Raw genomic sequence first — 18,224 nt, 5'->3', positions numbered from 1 at the left:
TATGCCCTATTTAACGACCTTTTTGGTTCCCATATTTAGCAAACTTAAAACTATAAAACATATTCAGCATTCAATAGCCCATTCAATCAAAGAATCAGGAACCAGGATCTTTTTAACGCGATGAATGATGATGTTGATTAAACAATACCGTCAACTACTCCATTTCTTGATTCATATATATCTAAAATGTGGAATTATATCAAAGAAGAAAATAAGAGAACACCCGAAAGAATAGATATCGTGCCTGATAAAGCAGAAATCTAAAGAAACTAATAATTGTTACTTGCTACATCACGTGTGATTGATATGGAAATGAGAAATAAGATACTGAGCAAAGATTTACTGTACATGCGGCCGCAGGCATTGCAAGATAACATTATGTTTGGTAATATTGTTGAGCCCTCTTAGGGGGAATCTGAAAATACATAATTTTTTCTTCTGTCCGAAATGAAAATCGTTACTGATTAAGTACGCCAAACGAAAAATGAAAGAATATACAATCAGATAATTAAATAAGATCAAAAGTAACTTAAGATATTTTCAAAGAAAATGAGTGAGTAAGGAAAGGCGGGAAGCGGGGAGCTTTCAGATGGTATATACTATTTAATCCATGAACAATTAGTTCGCTAAAGCGGTTTCGGAAAAGTGTTGGGAAGTCATCCCGAAGTGAATGTGGGAGAATATACATGGTAGTAGAGAAAAGTGATGAGCAGAGGAACATGGTGTGTTTTCCTGGAATGTGAATTGATTTCTGTTTGCAGAATTATTGACACTCAGTGCCATTGGGCATAAATTCAAGGTTTCATAATTGAATAATTCTTGACAGAAAATAACATTTTTACAAAAAAGAAAACTACACTTCTGGGTGTCGTTTTATCAACGGTCGCACGCCAGGTCCTAGCTAAGATTTGGTCGTACGACCGATCTTACGGCTACGTCGCGTTTTATCAACATGGTCGTAGCTAAGACGTCGTAGATACACGTCGTAACTTTAAGGCTGCATCAGACCGGTCGTAAGTAGGCTTAAGATCTTAAAAATGGCGGCCATTTTTGCATAATTCCCGATAGGAACTTTCAGACACAAATATTTGAACAATTGAAGTTTTCATCTAACGTAGGTTTTTTTGCGTACATGTTTATGTACAGTGCTGATTCTATTTAAACATCCCAGGGACGCAACTATCACTTCCTGTTTAATCTCTGGATAATTTCCATGAAGAAGCTATGGTTAGTTATATTACTTTCATTTTAGTACAACCGACATATATATGTGTGTTTAAGATAACTCCTGTCACATCTGTAGCCAGATTAGCAAATGATTCTTACAATTTTCTATACAGTTTCCTACTTTTCTGTTCGAAATATTTTAGTACGGAAATTTCGGACAGTGCAGATTTCGGACAGAACATAGATCTAACAATTGTCAATAACAATTGTGTTAATTGTCAAGCTATAAAACCACTTTGATTGGTATTATTAGTTAAGTATGTTCTTTTGTAGACATTTCAATGAAGTTGCTACAGTATCTAGGTGAAAGACAAGTGTTAATAGTGTGAAATCAACATGGCAACATTATAAATATGTCATAACCAGAAACTCGAAGTAAGAAATAATCAGTTTTAATAGAGCAGGAAGACTCGTTATTAATTCACAAAGGTATAAAATGAATAATACACAAAATTATTATCCTAAATAATTCATACTAGTTACGACAATTATATTACGGTATAACAGATAGTCACATCATGAATAACATTACTTCATCGATTAAGTAACAGTGACCATTAACAGCTAGATAACTAATATGAATACTACGAATCCGCCAGAAAGAAAGACATATAAAAGACAATACAACCTATATAATACAAGACTATACAATTATATATGAAGGCAAGCATTATACACAGAAATGATTAACCCCTGCATATACGTTTAGCAGTATACATTGAAAGCTTAAACAAAGTCAACAAATGTACATGTACATAAAGCGGAAGACATTCATTAACAAAGGACATGGCAAAAGAAACAAACAAAATACAAGCATACAATACACACAAATTAGAAAAAAGGGTGGGAGGGAGTTCAAATTTTTCCTAAAGCGTCAATCAACAAACGTGACTAACAAAACTGTAACCAAAATAGCACCAAAAACGACTATTTATAAGAAAAGGCGTATTAATACAAATACTATGGAAACTGTCAAGCGTGAAATTTTAACCTAACAAGGACCAATGAGAAAGCCTGTTATATATCCATAATTAAAAGATTTTATTTAGCAACAAAATGCTTCAGTTAACCTACAGTACAGTGCTGTAATGGGAATGCAAATGAAACTGCAGCACTGTTGTTTGGTAAAGCATGTACATGTATGCGAAATGAGCATCTTTAGATCCAATTTGGCGGATCACAGTGACATGAAAAGAGGATTGTAAACAAAGGACAAGTAACTTGTGCAGACAGGTGAGTTTGATATATAGACAGTTTTAGAGTTCACTTCACCCCTCTTTCTATGAAATCTGATTAAAGCACTACACCTCCCTTTTTGGTTATGTGTTGTTATGTGCTTTACACAAATTAAGGTGGAACATGTGAAATGCAATCAATTATGGTGATTAAAATATTCATTGTTTTAACACATTTCTTGTTATATAAGTAAGTATGGACCAAATCAAAATAGAGATACTACTTTCCCCTAATATATTTATATGATATTAATGATAATCAATTAAGTACATTATATTTTTTCTAAAATATAATTATCACAATAAAACTTAAAAATAAGTTTGCATTTATTTAAAATAACTTATTTTGTCATTTAAAGTGGGTGATCTACTATCTTAGATATGAGATATATCTTTCACACCTCATTTGTTCTAACATTGATACTGGGAAATACATGTATGTCCTAGATTGACAGTACATTGATAGTTATGTTGAAAATCACACACAATATCTTTTATCAACAATTATATAGCAGATTTTTCTTTATTTTTATGTCACATTGATACTTTAAATTGTCTTTCATGTAATGTTTCAGAAAATGGTGTAATATATCAAAGTTCCATGTTGCAAGTTAACTTGTCAGTGTTAAAAATATTGACAATTGCCCGGAGTTAAACATTTTATTAAAAAAATCCAAAAAAGAAATTTAACAAACAAGAGGTTTATTTGTTGTTGAAATATTTATTCTGGAAATAATCAGGGATGATGGGTGAAGTGTCTTACTGATTTTTGGGTGTGTAGTGTCTTCAGAGGTTAAGTGTCTTGTTTCCACATTTAAACAAATACTATTGTATTATATTATATATTGTAGTAAAGTTAGATATGTGGGAATCATTATAAGATTAACTCATAAGTTTGTTAAAGTTTATGTAGATATTATTCTAGTAGAAATCTTTTCAGATATCACTTAATTTTCGTTTATACATGTACATGCTATAATAGAGTCTATGAAATTGTAGCTGAATTTTTATCTGATTTTCCTTACAGATATAAGGCAGCATGAATAGTTAGTACTTGGTGCATCTGCTGATCAATGTGTTTGTAAAAGAGGACTTTAACAATGATGAGGCTGTATACCACCAGGGTCAGTAGTGACAAACTTATTTTAGAAACAGTAATATAAAAGTAAAATGACCTTACATGTACACTGTCAGGGAACTGACAGTTATAGAGGAATATAAAAAAAAATCAACAGTAAGAACTTCTTTAAAAGCTCAATGACTGTGACTGACAAATTTACATATTTCAAAGACATACAGAATTATTGAATAAAAACTATTCACATTTAGTGTATAAGGATTTCATTTGAATTATACATTTTCATATTAATCTGTTCATGACATTTCATATGAGATAATTTGTAAAAAAATATTGTATCATTATTTGATTTTAAGTCAGATTATTATCTGTAATGTTTCAGATTACTGCTGAATGATAGACGGTTTACAGCTAAACTTTCCTATGATTGGAATCAATATCCAGGGACAGCTCTCCCTTACAGGGGCCAAGTGTTGTAACCTTGTTATATGGCCAACAAAGGATAGTTAAGAAGAAAGCTATATAGACTATTAAACATTTCATTAATTTACCAATATCTGTAAGGTCTTTATATTGAATAAGGTACATTCTGTATAATTTAATACATTCCATAATAACTTTGTTTCTACATGCACATGAATAAAAATAACACTTAAGTATGGTCACAAAGGGACAGTCAGTGATCTACAATTATTACCCTGAATGCATGTAAGAAGCTTTATATGAATGCTTTTAATGATTAATGAAAACATATACATAGGTTAAGGTCTTTAAGTTGTTTCTGAATATATACTTTGGATAGTACATGTATGTACTGACTGTATATTCACTTGTCTTAAGTGTCAAAACTATAGCTATTCATGTATGTCAAAATCAAATATCTATATTTCTTGAAGTGATAACTTTACTGAATCATTCTCTTGAATAACATTATGAAATGTTTGATTCATGTTCAAAACTTGAAAGGAATACACAGCAAAATGATGTTCTTCTCTGTATTCAATTGGATTAAAGTGACTTTACAAAAACAAAGATTTATGTGTTACAATTCATCTGAAAGTAAAATAACATGAGATAAATCAATGTAACATATGTGTTTATATTGATATTTATTGATTTATTGTTACTTGAATGCATTAAAAAATTTTGGGATGAATATTAAAAACACAAAGAAAATAACACAAAAAGGACAATAATTAAAATAAACAATTGTAAAGCTGTGAAACTTTCTACAGAATTCCCTGAAAGTGGCATTTTATCTTTAATGTCCTCAGTTTATAATCATCTTTGTCTTAACTGCTCTTGTCTGAATAGTACTCTGTGTCTGTTAAAACATAATGATTATTTTTATATTGTTATGTAGTTTCAAGATTGTTTTCTAGTAGATATGTACATTAATTCTCAACAGGTATCATAAAGAATTAATATGAATTAGAAAAATTTGTAGCATGTCATTTCAATGTCATAATTTACTGTCTTATATTTATTTATTGTCATACTGGAATAATAATAAATGACTTTGTAACATTCTAACACTTTCTGTTCTGTAGATACCTTCTTCACAAATAAGCCAGACATACTAGGAGGACAAAATATGTTTTTTCAGTGTTATTTTTTTTAAAATAATTATAAAAAGGATGGAATTTTACCAAAATAATTTTGGGTTTTTATAACACGTAAACATTACTTTATCGGACATAAAATTAAAAATTTGAACGAAATAATGTGTCTTTTAAGTAGGGCATTATAAGAGAAAAAATCGTGTAAACAGCTCAATTTACCGGACATTGTTTTAAAATTTTTTGAAGTCGTGAATTTAAATTTATCTTTAAATAATCATCATCGAAACTATGTCAAGGTTAAGATATTTTGAAGAACCCAGGCAGCCATGCTTGTTACGAAGAGGCCAATATTTGGGGTGTAATTGAAATTAACACTATTAATTCAATTAACGTATTGCGTCTTCATGATCCTTAAAAGTATGAAACATTTTGATATTCAAATGGAATTCTGTTCTTTGTTATAAAGTTCCCTTTTGGTCATCATGTAGCATGTTAAAAAAGCCATAAAATCTATTTTTATTTACATTTCATGTAGAGTTTCCTCCCTTGGACGTAACCCGTTTCCTAATATATTTTTTAATTTACAAGACAACAACGACATACTATTGGAATAAATTTAAAATTACTTTTAATCATTAAAATCTGTCACGATTGTCTCCTGAGATAACGGTGTGAAGAATTAAAAGTGAAATTTATCAAGGGCCTCAATATTCTGGTATGCGCAGAACAGATAATTAGCCATGAAATTACTGGCATGATAGTAAATAAGAAACTGAATCAACAATATTTACCCGAGAGTGGTTTTGTTGTTATTTTCTTTGAAATAGAAATAGTGTGTACGATTCAGACCGGATGATTTTTTAATCGAAACAAAAAATAAATTACTCGGCAAAAATAGATTTTGTCCGGTAAATCGATTGTCCAGTAAATATGAAGGAGCCCAGTATTGTTTTAGCTGAAACTGCTAAGAAAGACTTTTAGGATTTTTTAGTTTTTTGTTTCATTTTTACTTGACCCTGTAATTTTTTTTAATTTTAATTGGGCATGTAAACTTAAATTTCAAAATTATGGCCCAAGAAGGTTGAACCCTTTTGGGGTGGGTATTCAAGGGATCAACATCACTTTGTTCCAAGTAAAAAAAAAATCTTAAAACAGTAGCTATGCTTCGGAAGCCTTTTGCTTTTACAAGATACTGTACGGCTGAAAGATTATAATGATGAAAACTATCACATTCTTTGACTTTTATTCAGAATATTCTTACCGATCTGCGGTAAGGGATGTAAGGGATATATTTACATAGTCATTGGTGATATTTAATAGTATCCTTAGCCGTTTTTAAGGATGATCAGAAAGATGCTAAAGTATTTTTTAGAAGTAATGTGTCTAACACGCAGAAGGCATTTAAAAAATTTGACATCGTTTTGTAGACGGATATATATTATGTCCTCTTTTTTGATGCATCTCTATATTTTTTTCTTCGCGAAAGTACCTTTTTGTTTTTACCGTTTTTTATTAAATAAAGATCAATATACAATGTATCCCATGTAAAATATTTTTTTTAAATCTTCTATTAGAAAAGAAATAGCATTCTAACTCAAAAAGACTTATTGTGTTTTTTTGTACATTATTGAGTTAATTTGGAAACAAAACGTATTAAATGTCCTCCATGCTTTGCATCTATTATGCAGTCGTGTTTACATTGACAGGTGCGGGGGAAATCACGTGACCCGGAAACGTACTTTCAACTGTATGGTAACTGTTTATACGGTCGTACGACCGAAAATGGTCTAAGCTGCGACTTAGGGCGTACGACCGTGTTCATAAAACGGTATTGCGGAAATCGTAAGCTCGGTCGTAAGTATCGGTCGTAAGATAAGATCGCAGTTACGACCGTCTTTGTTGATAAAACGGCATCCTGGTTATTCATCTCCTTTATTTCTCAACATTAATTTTACAGAACAATTGATTTATAGTGAATCATGTATAGTGAAATTATGGCTTCTTTTGAAATTTGTATACATATGAAATATTTCCTCTATTTTGTATCAATCTACCTTTATTTTTTACGGGATTTCAACCAAATTATGTGAAAAAAGGATGATTATGTACTGGTTGGCTTTTGAAATTTAATTCTTGATAAGAAGATAATTTCTCTGTTGCCTTCAGTCATATATCAGTATTATAGGGACTCGACCGAGGTTTTGAATCAACTGACGTGCATATTTTCAGATCACTCTATCACGCCGTTTTTCCACAATAATCTTTTTTATTTTGCAAAATGGCTTAACATGAAAAGCGTTGCAAATGGGCTACTGATTGCTTTAACTATCGATCTGTAAATATATCTATATTATCTTTTGTATAGTTTTACATTTCAGTACTTCACTTGATCCATGTAATCAGCATTTCTGAAAATATTTCTGCCAGTGTTTATTTTCGAAAACATATTGTGTGATACTTTCTGTCTCATGTCTTTACGCTATTATCCTGAAAGTACTGGTAAGTATTTTGACAACACTGAAATATATAGATCATTATTTGGTCATTATTTATCTTAGTATGATGATTCTTAAAGAACCTAACTGCTCATAAGCAAAGTTCGATGAAGAGGGGGAAAGAAATCAGTCCTGTAGGAATGAGTATCTTATTTCTGATAACTATTTTCCTTACACTTCTTAATGTCTATGTAAAATCGAATGATACGACTGACCAATTTTCTAAAATCATTGTTTTTGCAGTGATTATAAACGTAGCGTTGACAGTTACTCGTATTATTGACTATAACTAGTTTTTTTCAGCTTAATCAACCAATCGAAAATCGGAATTATGTGTAAATATGTTTTTGCCAGTAAGCCGTTTTTGTTACACTGATTAAATTACCATATGTTAATCTTCACACCTATATTTTAATTGCAATTTAATTTCTTTCAGCATTAATATATTTATAGTTTATTTATCAAATTAAGATTCGGGAACATTGTATATACAGTAAGTTTTTGTATGGTTATTTATGTATCAAGATACGGATTCTATATTTAGCGACACTAAGCAATCTTTTTAATTAATTATTGCCTTAAACCTCTGCGGTTTGAATTATTATTTATCATATACTTAAAACATGATTCAAAGAACATTTTCAAAAATCTCAAGATAATACATTGTAGCTAACAGAAGCACTGTACAATATAAATAAGTCTTCAATGTACAACTAGTTTTGAAAAGGTATTTTTGAATTCTTCTTTGATGTCAATACTTGGTTAAAAAGTTTTTCAGTAGCTCGTGAGATCGTAATTGGTCCACTCATAATTTCCTTACATCTATTTTTAACACAGACCAATAGTGTTGTACCAGTTCGGAACAAGTCCTTCCAGAAAAAAAACTTATAACGCATGTAATGAACAATTGCAACGTTTTGTTGTGAATCCCGTAAGTGCTTATCCACACTGCTAAGGTTTCTTTTTAAGATTGAACACTTACTCTTTGGTACATGTAATAGAAATACTCAGGAACTAGGCAAATATGGGTATTCCCTATCTTATCCCAGGTTGCAAACAAAAGGTCCCTAGCATTATGGCAGCACACTTATAAAAAGTAGCATGAAGCACGTACTAGTATATTCTTATATTCTGTGTAAATATACATTCTTATTATGCCTTGTCACTTGGTTGCCATTTTCCAAATTTCTGTCACTTGCAGGTCAAATGGAATAATTACATGGATCAATATTAATATGCCTTGCTCTTTCTGTGTTGCAATAAATGTAGCATCATTCTTGAACATTGCTAGTATGTCAGAAAAGCGGATCAAAGACAGCAATCTGCATAATTTGGTATATATCTATCTATTTCCAGTTTTCTGCTATGTTCAATTGATCAGATGAAATTGTGATACGTTACTCAGCAAATTTAAATTTTAATTTGTAGAATTCAGCTTTATTGACATTTACAATATGCAGTAATTTGAAGTTTTTAATATAATTCTATCTATCAAAATACGTATATATTATATGCATGATCTTCAGTCATTTATTATTACTTATTGCTTTTAACCTCTGCGGTCTGGTAACTCATCAATTACCCAATCGACAAAAATGTATTCAAAGATAAATTTCGCAAGGTCATGGATATACATTATGACACAGGTACAGTATATATATATATATATAAGTCTTTAGACACTCAATATTGACACATAGCATCCTTGGACTTTCTACGTATTTGGAAATATTTCGTAAGAATGGCTAAACTATTATTGCTGTTATTTCTTGTTGGGTTTTTGGCGATTTCAATTCTGCCTGAAGTTGCTGAAGGTACGTAAAATAAGTAATTATGTTAGTGTACAAAAGTACATACATTATATTCTTATTGATAATGATATTTTGATGCATTGGTTGTGCGTATATCAGTTCTTGTTTACAATATCCGCAACATTCATTATGCGCCAAGGCACTACGTCTCTTACTTGCTATGAGTTCTATATATTAAAGGTATAGGAGTTGTTACGAATTTTGTTTCTTCAAAAAGGAAGGATGTAGAATATGAATTCTTCTTCACTGAATGGTAATGGCCCCAATGATGAATTGAAATGCAAACTATAGAAACTTCATAAATTATAAAACTATGGTATAAAAAACTGAATAGCTGTTTCGTGTTACTGTGCCACATAGTACTTAAAGGTAACTTACTGTATTTCTGCTTGCCATTAGCCGATATTTACGTCCGAAGATGTCAAAGTTTCAGACGAGCAGTGAAGGTCTTTATACTGATGTCTGTCGCTGATCTTGGCTGTCGCTATTTACTCTACAATTACTATAAAACGGACAATTGATCATATATCTGAGTTTATTATGTTCTATTTAATTTATTTGATATTTTTTGTATTTACCGGAACTTAGCTTGAAATGAAGCATAACGAATCATTATCTCTTCAGCTCAATATGGTGATTGTTATTACGGATACTGTCCAGGTGGCACTCGTTTCTGCGGGTACTGTAGCAGTTACCCTGTAATAAGAAGATGTTGTCCGGTGAGTTAATCTGTCTTTTATAAATCTTTTCAAAAAGTAAATACAATTTACGTGATGATACAATGTTAGTACTTTTCAAAATGATACACATGTTTAAGAGAAGTTATCAACATTGATGAACAAACATGGCAGACATTTATTCAATAAATATGCAAAGCATTTATAATCTATTAATAATCATTAACATAGATATACAAGTTTGTTATAAAAACACGTTTAAAAAAACATTTACTTGAATTAAATTATTCAGCCGTTGCAATGTTTTGTTTAAAAAACTCTATAATTGTATTTAATACTTTATTTCAAACTCTTATTCAGTTTAAGATAAAACTCAATTTAGCTACAATTTGTTAACATATAGTTTTACTTGAATTTATTTAGCTGTACCCATACTAGTACCAACGGATTTCGTAAAGGACACTTAAACAACAATTGACCAATACCAGTGTTACCAACAAAAAGGCGTCAGCAAAGAACCTAGATAAAATAAGCAATTCATTTTAAATCTACAACTTTCTTTATTTTTTCTTAACGTTTTACCATTATCATACATAAAAAACACAAATGAAATGAAATTTGGTAATAAATATGATACAATTTGTTTTTTGTTATTGTCTAGGATAAAAATCTACACGACTTTTTAGTCTTCATCGATTTGAACAATTTTACATTTGTGTGCAAGAGCAACTCTATTAATCTAACCATCTTTTATGAGAGAGCACATACTTCGTAAATGCAAGCCCACATAACCAGATTCACATTTGAACAGGTAGAGGAGAGGAGTTGCCCACAGAGCACAAAAGCATTCGATCTGCAATCATACAACACGTTTTTCAATCGACCATGGCAAGGCAAGGCATAACAACAACATCTTTATTCAATTGAATAATTAATAATGGTTAAACATTAACACCAAAGCAAATCCCTTGTCAATGAAAACTGGCAATTTCAAAACCTGTGCAGGTATCTTCTTGAGCTGTAGTGGTTAACTGTACAGAGCCTACAACCTCAAGCATAAGTTGCATATGTCCAAGCTGTATTTTATTCGTCAATATAAATATTTTGCGTGCTTGCAAGTATAGAGCAATGCGAGCCTGATGCACACTCGTTCCCACGTTCTATACGGTTGCTAGCTCTACTTTGAATCCATTAATTTTCAAAGGAACGTTTCAAATCTTAAATTCGAACAAATACATTAACATTAGGTTAAGGGTTAATAATATCTAGATAAACAGTTGATATTGTATTGTAAAGTTTACAAATATTCGATTTCATTTTTCCACTAAAAAGGAGATGCAGACTACTCTTCTTGATAAAGATTGCTTTTACTTTTTGTTGAGGGTTTTTGTTTAAATAAACACAAGATGAGTTAAAGCATTAGTAAAGTTTTGCTGCTGTGTTGTCTTTCTACCATTAAAGATGAGAATAAGAAAGATTAAAGCTTAAATAAATATAGCCTGAACTTAAAGTAATATTAGTTCATAAAGGTACATTTATATGGATTACATTGGAAATCACATTTGTCCATTTAATCTAATTGGTTATGAAATAACAATCTTTCATTCATGCAATTCATTAGAGGTAACAGTAATATTATTTTTTTGCAAATACGCCAGCCTGTTAAGTAAAATGATTGCATTAATAATAATAATAAAAACACAGACATGGTAATTAAGCAACTGACATATCATCAATAAAAAGAAAGTTAACAGTAATACGTTTTGCAAATTCGCCAACCTGGTAATACACATAGAATAAAGAAATCATTTTAAGTAAAATATTTGCCTAAATAATAATAAATAAAATACAGATCTGGTAATAAAGCAATTAACATATCATCAATGAAACAAATACAAATCTCAACACTCTGGAGCATTGACTTCTTTTGTTGTGTTGCTGGTTTGAGTTTAAATGCAAACGACATATAACTTGTCACTTTAATTGTTTAGCCTAAAGTGAGTAACTACAAGTTTTTAGAATAAGGTAAATAAATATCAGTTTATTTCCTCTTAGTAGTTCCTTTAAATTCATAAAAAATTATTAACGAAAAATACATAAATTGTTATTTAATAATAAAACCCCCGATAACCCACAAAAACTTCAATAACTACATCATGACAATACCAAAAATTTATGAACTGTGCCACCAGAAAATATACAATATGAGAACATCACTGAACAGTTTAACTTTTAATGAAGATGAATATTTACAAATAGACAATAACAATTAAATCAAATTTCAAAATTAAATGAAATGTCTTTCACTTATATTCATATTAAAACGTTCTTGTCAGCAGTTTAAAAAAATATTTGTAAAATAATTAAAAACGGTATCCCTTAAGAACACCCAAAACGACAAAATTGATAATGTTGCAGGCTCGGTTTATTTGAGCCTGTTCATAACTTCAAAAATTTTGTCCCGCTGGGGTACTTCTTCCAATTAACCTTTAAACAACACCAAAAATAAGATTTCCTGAACTCAGCGTTTCATCCTAGATGAAAGTAGTGTATATTGACTGGTTCATGTTTGGGTCATCCAGCAATTACGCGAATTACGACAATCAACGTCCAGCAAAGAATCTTGCCTTAAATATCATGACAAACAAATATTTACAGACATTTTAAACCAGCTTCTATAAATAAACATCACAGATAGATCCGGTGTGACATTAAATTTTGACCCTGTTAAAATTGACCCATGGGCCTGTTCATGGACGGAGCTATCAAGTGCAAACAACCGTCCAAGCCCGTAACACAGGCTTAAGCAGATATCAACATTTTAACATGAAAATGGTTAATTTTTGAATTAAGAAACATCTTCAGATGTGTTCAAACGGCGGTTATCATGGAACCTTCAATGCGACACTTTAGCGCCATTCCATAAGTTGTGTTTAAAAATTCATTCCTGGCCAAAAAATAACCTAACAGTATACATAACACAACAATAAACAATGCATAACACAAAAATAAATAAACAGTGAAGACATAATAAACTAAATCTAAGATTGATAAGAAAAAATGAAAATACCAATGTATTCAATGTTAACCACAACAATATTCAGAGTCTGGCTTTTAGTGTTACCAATTAGGCGGAAATAAGGTATTAGCTGTTAAGCTGAGCCCGTCATTCCCATAAGAATATCTCGATGCAAATGTTTTTCAGTTAAAAAAATAAATACAAATGATTGGAACAACAACTAATTAACACAACATGACATAAACTGTAAATAATAACAGCATAAAAAGGCATTCGATTTGAGACTACGCCATGCACTGGCGTCGCTAAATAGGACAATAATTAAACATTTGACTGATTTAATTATTCCTTAATAAATCTTAAATTAGATCACCAATAAACTTTAAAAGATTAAAGAAAAAAAAGAGTGTATTTCTTTCTTTTTGATCAATTGACTTGGACATCTAAAATAGTTGAGAGAAACAGAATGTCTTAAGAATGCCCAACACAACAAAATTGAAAATGTTGCAGCCAACCTGTTCATGGATCGTACTGGAAAGTGCATCTTACCGTCTACGCTTAAGCAGAATTCAACATTTAATCGTGGTAATGGTGAAATATTTAATTTAGAAACGTAAGTTACATGCACTGATGAATATTGCCGATTAATTTATTCGTCTGCATTTCAAAGCATATCAACGTCGGTGTTATTTCGAACTGTAAACATTTTTTTTTAATTTTCAAAGAATGCGATGTTTCTTTAAAAAATCCTCAATTATAAACGATAAAAACATTCTCGTGCTTACAGGTGTATATGACGTTAGTGCACATTTTTTTGTTCCGCGGTTTTCTCTCGTCGTGCCTCATAATTATCTTAATTGTGTTTAAAGTATATATTTAAATTTGATATGCATGTATATACAGTAAGTTTTTGTATGGTTAACTATTTATTAAATTATGCATAATAAATTATATATTCAAAAATCATTGCCATTAATTATTGTTTGAAACCTCTGTAGCCAGATAAATCATCCATTACTAATTTTAGGAGAGAAAGGATTCGTAGAAAATTTTTGAAAGATGAATGATAAACATTATTATTAATATCAGCCAAGTATAGTGTATATAAGTCTTGATGGGTCTAATTTTGATACATATCATCTTGGGGTTTCTATTTCTACGTTGTTGAAAAGCACTTTGCCGGAATGACTAAATTACTGCTTTTAATATTTTGGTAGGAGTTTTGGCGGTGTCAATTTTGCCGGAAATAGCTGAAGGTATGTGAAATGATTTATATATAGCCATAACTATGTCATTGTAAAAAAGTAAATGAATTTAAGAATTTTATTTTTATTGTCAATGATTTTTTGAGAAATGCTCGGTGTATGTCAGTTATTGACTTGAATATTCGTTTCATGATGCTTAAAGTCACTAGCTTCAAAATTTTTTACTGCGGCCGTTGTGTTTTCTGAAATGGACAAAACAGTTCATATGATGAAGTTTTGTTAATACAATTTTTAATATACAAACGGAAGGAATGAAAAACATTCATTTTCGTTTACTGCAGTTATGGCAATGCTGTAATTTATTTAAATGCAAACTAAACAAACTTCATAAATTATAATAAAAAAGTTGAAAAATACTGAATCGTAATGTGATGTTACTGATTCATTACAACTACAATTACAACTACATACCGTTTCTGTATCCAATCCGCATCACGACCGTTTACATGTAATAGCAAACAGAGAAAGTTTTTTTATACGTTTGCCAGTCCCTTTTTCGTTGTTATTGCTCTTAACATTAAAAAGAACCCGGACAATTGTCCATTGAAATATATCTGACTTTGAATAGCACTTTTAAACATCTTCCGCGTAACGGAGAGGGGATTATGGCAATGGCCTCCGTCTGTCAGTCCGTCTGTAACACTTTTGTGTCCGCTTCATAACTTTTAAACCGCTGGAAATATTTTTTAAATTATTTGGCACAAGTGATCAATGAGACGATGTACAGAGCGCAATAACGGGGTTGCTACCCCAAGGGTAAGGTCACACTTAATGGTCAAGTGTAAAAAGTCTTTATTTCGTGTTCGCTCCATATCATTTTAAGCACTGAAAAGTTTTTTTAATAACTTGACACAAGTGATTCATTATGAGACAATGTGCATAGCGCAATAATTGGGTTGCTGCCTCCAAGATCAAGGTCACACTTAAAGGTCAAATGTTAGAAAGTCTACATTTTATGTCCGCCTTATAACATTTAAACCTTTGCAATGTTTTAAAGATAACACTGCAGAAATGATCACCATTGTAGAGCACAATAATCAAGTCACAAACTTCAACGTCAGGGTCACACTCAAAGGTCCAATGTAAAAACATCTAATTTTCATGTCTGCTCTATAACTTCTTGATAGTTTTAAGGTTTAAAATTACACAAATGATCCCCACCATGACACAATCTGCAGGGCACACAACATCCAGGTTGTGGCTACTTCTAAGGAATGGAAGATTTTAAATAACTTGGCACATATTATCACCATCGTGAGACTATGTGCTAACGATATGCATGACACAACATCAAGATCATTGTTGTGATTTAGCTATCCTTCAGACTGCCTTGTTATAAACTGTATTGATGCTGTTCTTTTATTTGTATTAATTACAATAAAGCTTAGTAATTAATAAAAACGAATCGATATCTTTTCAGCTCAAAATAGCTGTTATGTCGGTTACTGCCGACCTGGTACTTATTACTGCGGGATATGTGGTGGATATCCTGTAAGACTCAGATGTTGCAGGTGGCCAGTGAGTTTCCTTTTTTCTTTTTACTATTAACTTAATGGTAATAGTGGCAAAATAAGGACAAACAATAATATAATCGTGATATTATATTAACAGTTAGAAATGTTTACCATCTTAAGCAAAGTTTACCACATTGATGAACAAATATGACAGACTTTTATACAATAAATATACATAATGTCTATTATCTTTATAATTATTAACATGGAAATTTAATTAAGTCATTTTAAATTCGTTAAAAAACATTAACTAGAACTCACTTATTTTGGAGTTAAATAGCACTGTTAACAAAAACAATAAAATTTGATTTAAAAATTTATTTCAATGTCTTATTCCGTTTAAGATGTAAACCATTTAGTTAAAGTATGTTAATTTATATTTTTACCTGATTTTATGTACCAGTTTCAATACTAGGACTAAAGGACTTCAACAAGACATCTAAACAACAATTGACCAATACCAGTGTTACCAAAACAAGATTGTCAGCAAAGAACCAAGATAAAATAAGCAATTTGTTATCAATTTAGTATTTTCTATTTCTCTTCTTTACACTCTGTATTTCCTTCATGCATAAAAGTCATCAATTATATTAAATTTGAAAATAAAAAAATACATTTTGTTGAGTTATTATTGTCAGGACAAAACATGTTTTGAGTTATTATTGTCTAGGACAAAAGTCGTAAATTAATTTTATAATCTGCGCTTCATGACCTTCATAGTTTCAGCGAATTGCGTGTACGTACAAGAGCAATTCTATAGATCTAACAATCTCCTTTGAGAGATCATTCATTTCGTAAATGGTAGTCCAGATTCACATTTGAAGAGGTAGAGAATAAGATTATTCACAATATCATTTGGATCCCCAGTCTACAAAACACCTTTCAATCGACCATGACATGACTCGTATTTAATTCTGAAGTACTGATCTTGTCTAAACTCAGTACAATCTATGCGCCATTGTGGACATACCAATTTCATATCATATCAAATAATATGAATAAAAAAAGTGAGCGTGTCATAAACGGTTCGATTGGCTTCTTGAGCTGTAGTGGTAATGTACAGAGCCTACAACCCCTTGCATATGTTCAAGCTGTATTTATCCGTCATTATTAATTCTTTGCTTGCTTGAACATAAAACCGCAAGCTTTTGTCATCAGAAGGTTTAAATAGGCTCTATCTTAGTAGTTATGTTAGATCACGTAAATATATATTATATACGATCGTTAGAGGTAAAATATGTGTTTTTTTACAAATGCTACGAAGATGTGTATTGCAAAACTAACATACCACAATAAAACGAAATAAACCAATCACTTTTCCGTTTTGTTTGTTTGAATGGGTTTTAATGCCTACCGTAAGCGCAAATTTGTTATATGTCTAAGTTAAAATCTATAATAATTTCCTGTAAGTTTTCCCAGTGCACATATAAAATTCAGTTACGAATGAGATATAACTATTTCAAATTAAACTCTTTGTAGAACTCTTTCAATGTATTCTTCACTTGCGAATAAATAACAATAGGAAATTTATTCTTAGTGATGACTGCTGGCGTTTTAAGTCAACAAGACCTTTCGTCAGGAAATTTATACATGACTTTAAAAATAAACTTTTTTAGATATTCTATTTTCAAATTAAATACCAGAAAATCTTAGACCCATGAGAAAACATACGTAAAGAGAGAGCAACATACTGACCTAAGTTACATACATAAACATCAATTTTGTTTAAACATCTTAACATTATTAGCGGTTATAATTCACACAAAAGAAATCCTGACATCCCCTTTTTGTATAAAAACACTTAAAAATATAATTTGTTAAGATTATACAACAGTTTGTAGAGATTATTTGTTTGAAAAGAAAGCAAAATGCTGTGTTTGGATAATTTCATTTAACATTTTATAAATATATAAATTCTAATATTAATTAATCCTATATATGGTTTCAAGTGAATGTTTGTGATAAATTTTTCCTGTTATGATAAGCTAAGCCTGCTTTCCCAATTTTATAATAAATTAATGTTTTATTCTTTGCTTATTTAGACTGACTTAGGATTACGGTTTAGTGTCTAAAACATTTTGAAAAATTAAAAACTAGGCATCATAAAATTCGTACATTTGTTAATAAAATACAGAGAAAAAACTTCCTAATTTTAATCATGGTTGTTAGAAACTACATTTTTTGTGTATTATGTAAAAAAGAAACGTCTTGCTATTATTTCCATAAGCAACCTATCATTAAAAGAGTTTAGTTTTAAGTGTTTTATGATAATTGCACATAAGATATAAATTATCACTTGAATCTTTAATTTGTTTACTTTTCTCAAAGTTTTAGTAATTTT

General features: G+C 30.5%; 2 long non-coding RNA genes across 3 annotated transcripts; both read left to right on the top strand.

Moving 5' to 3' along the window:
* Positions 1-1,120: 1,120 nt before the first annotated feature.
* LOC132745081 (uncharacterized) lies at positions 1,121-5,058 on the top strand. Its single transcript, XR_009627787.1, has 3 exons — positions 1,121-2,460; positions 3,490-3,586; positions 3,923-5,058. It is a non-coding gene; the product is annotated as an uncharacterized LOC132745081 (long non-coding RNA).
* A 4,192-nt stretch (positions 5,059-9,250) lies between these two features.
* Positions 9,251-16,502, top strand: LOC132745085 (uncharacterized). 2 transcript variants are annotated; one of them, XR_009627791.1, is made up of 5 exons: positions 9,251-9,411; positions 10,033-10,127; positions 10,509-14,360; positions 15,790-15,887; positions 16,299-16,502. It is a non-coding gene; the product is annotated as an uncharacterized LOC132745085 (long non-coding RNA). The 2 variants fall into 2 exon arrangements; XR_009627790.1 differs by having other exon boundaries at positions 9,252-9,411; positions 16,287-16,501.
* Positions 16,503-18,224: the final 1,722 nt, after the last annotated feature.

The sequence above is a fragment of the Ruditapes philippinarum genome, unplaced genomic scaffold (genome assembly GCF_026571515.1).
Source record: "Ruditapes philippinarum isolate M1 unplaced genomic scaffold, ASM2657151v2 ctg3035_1_1_1_1, whole genome shotgun sequence".
Taxonomy (NCBI): Eukaryota; Metazoa; Mollusca; class Bivalvia; order Venerida; family Veneridae; genus Ruditapes; species Ruditapes philippinarum.
This window is presented reverse-complemented; position numbering and strand designations above follow the sequence as displayed.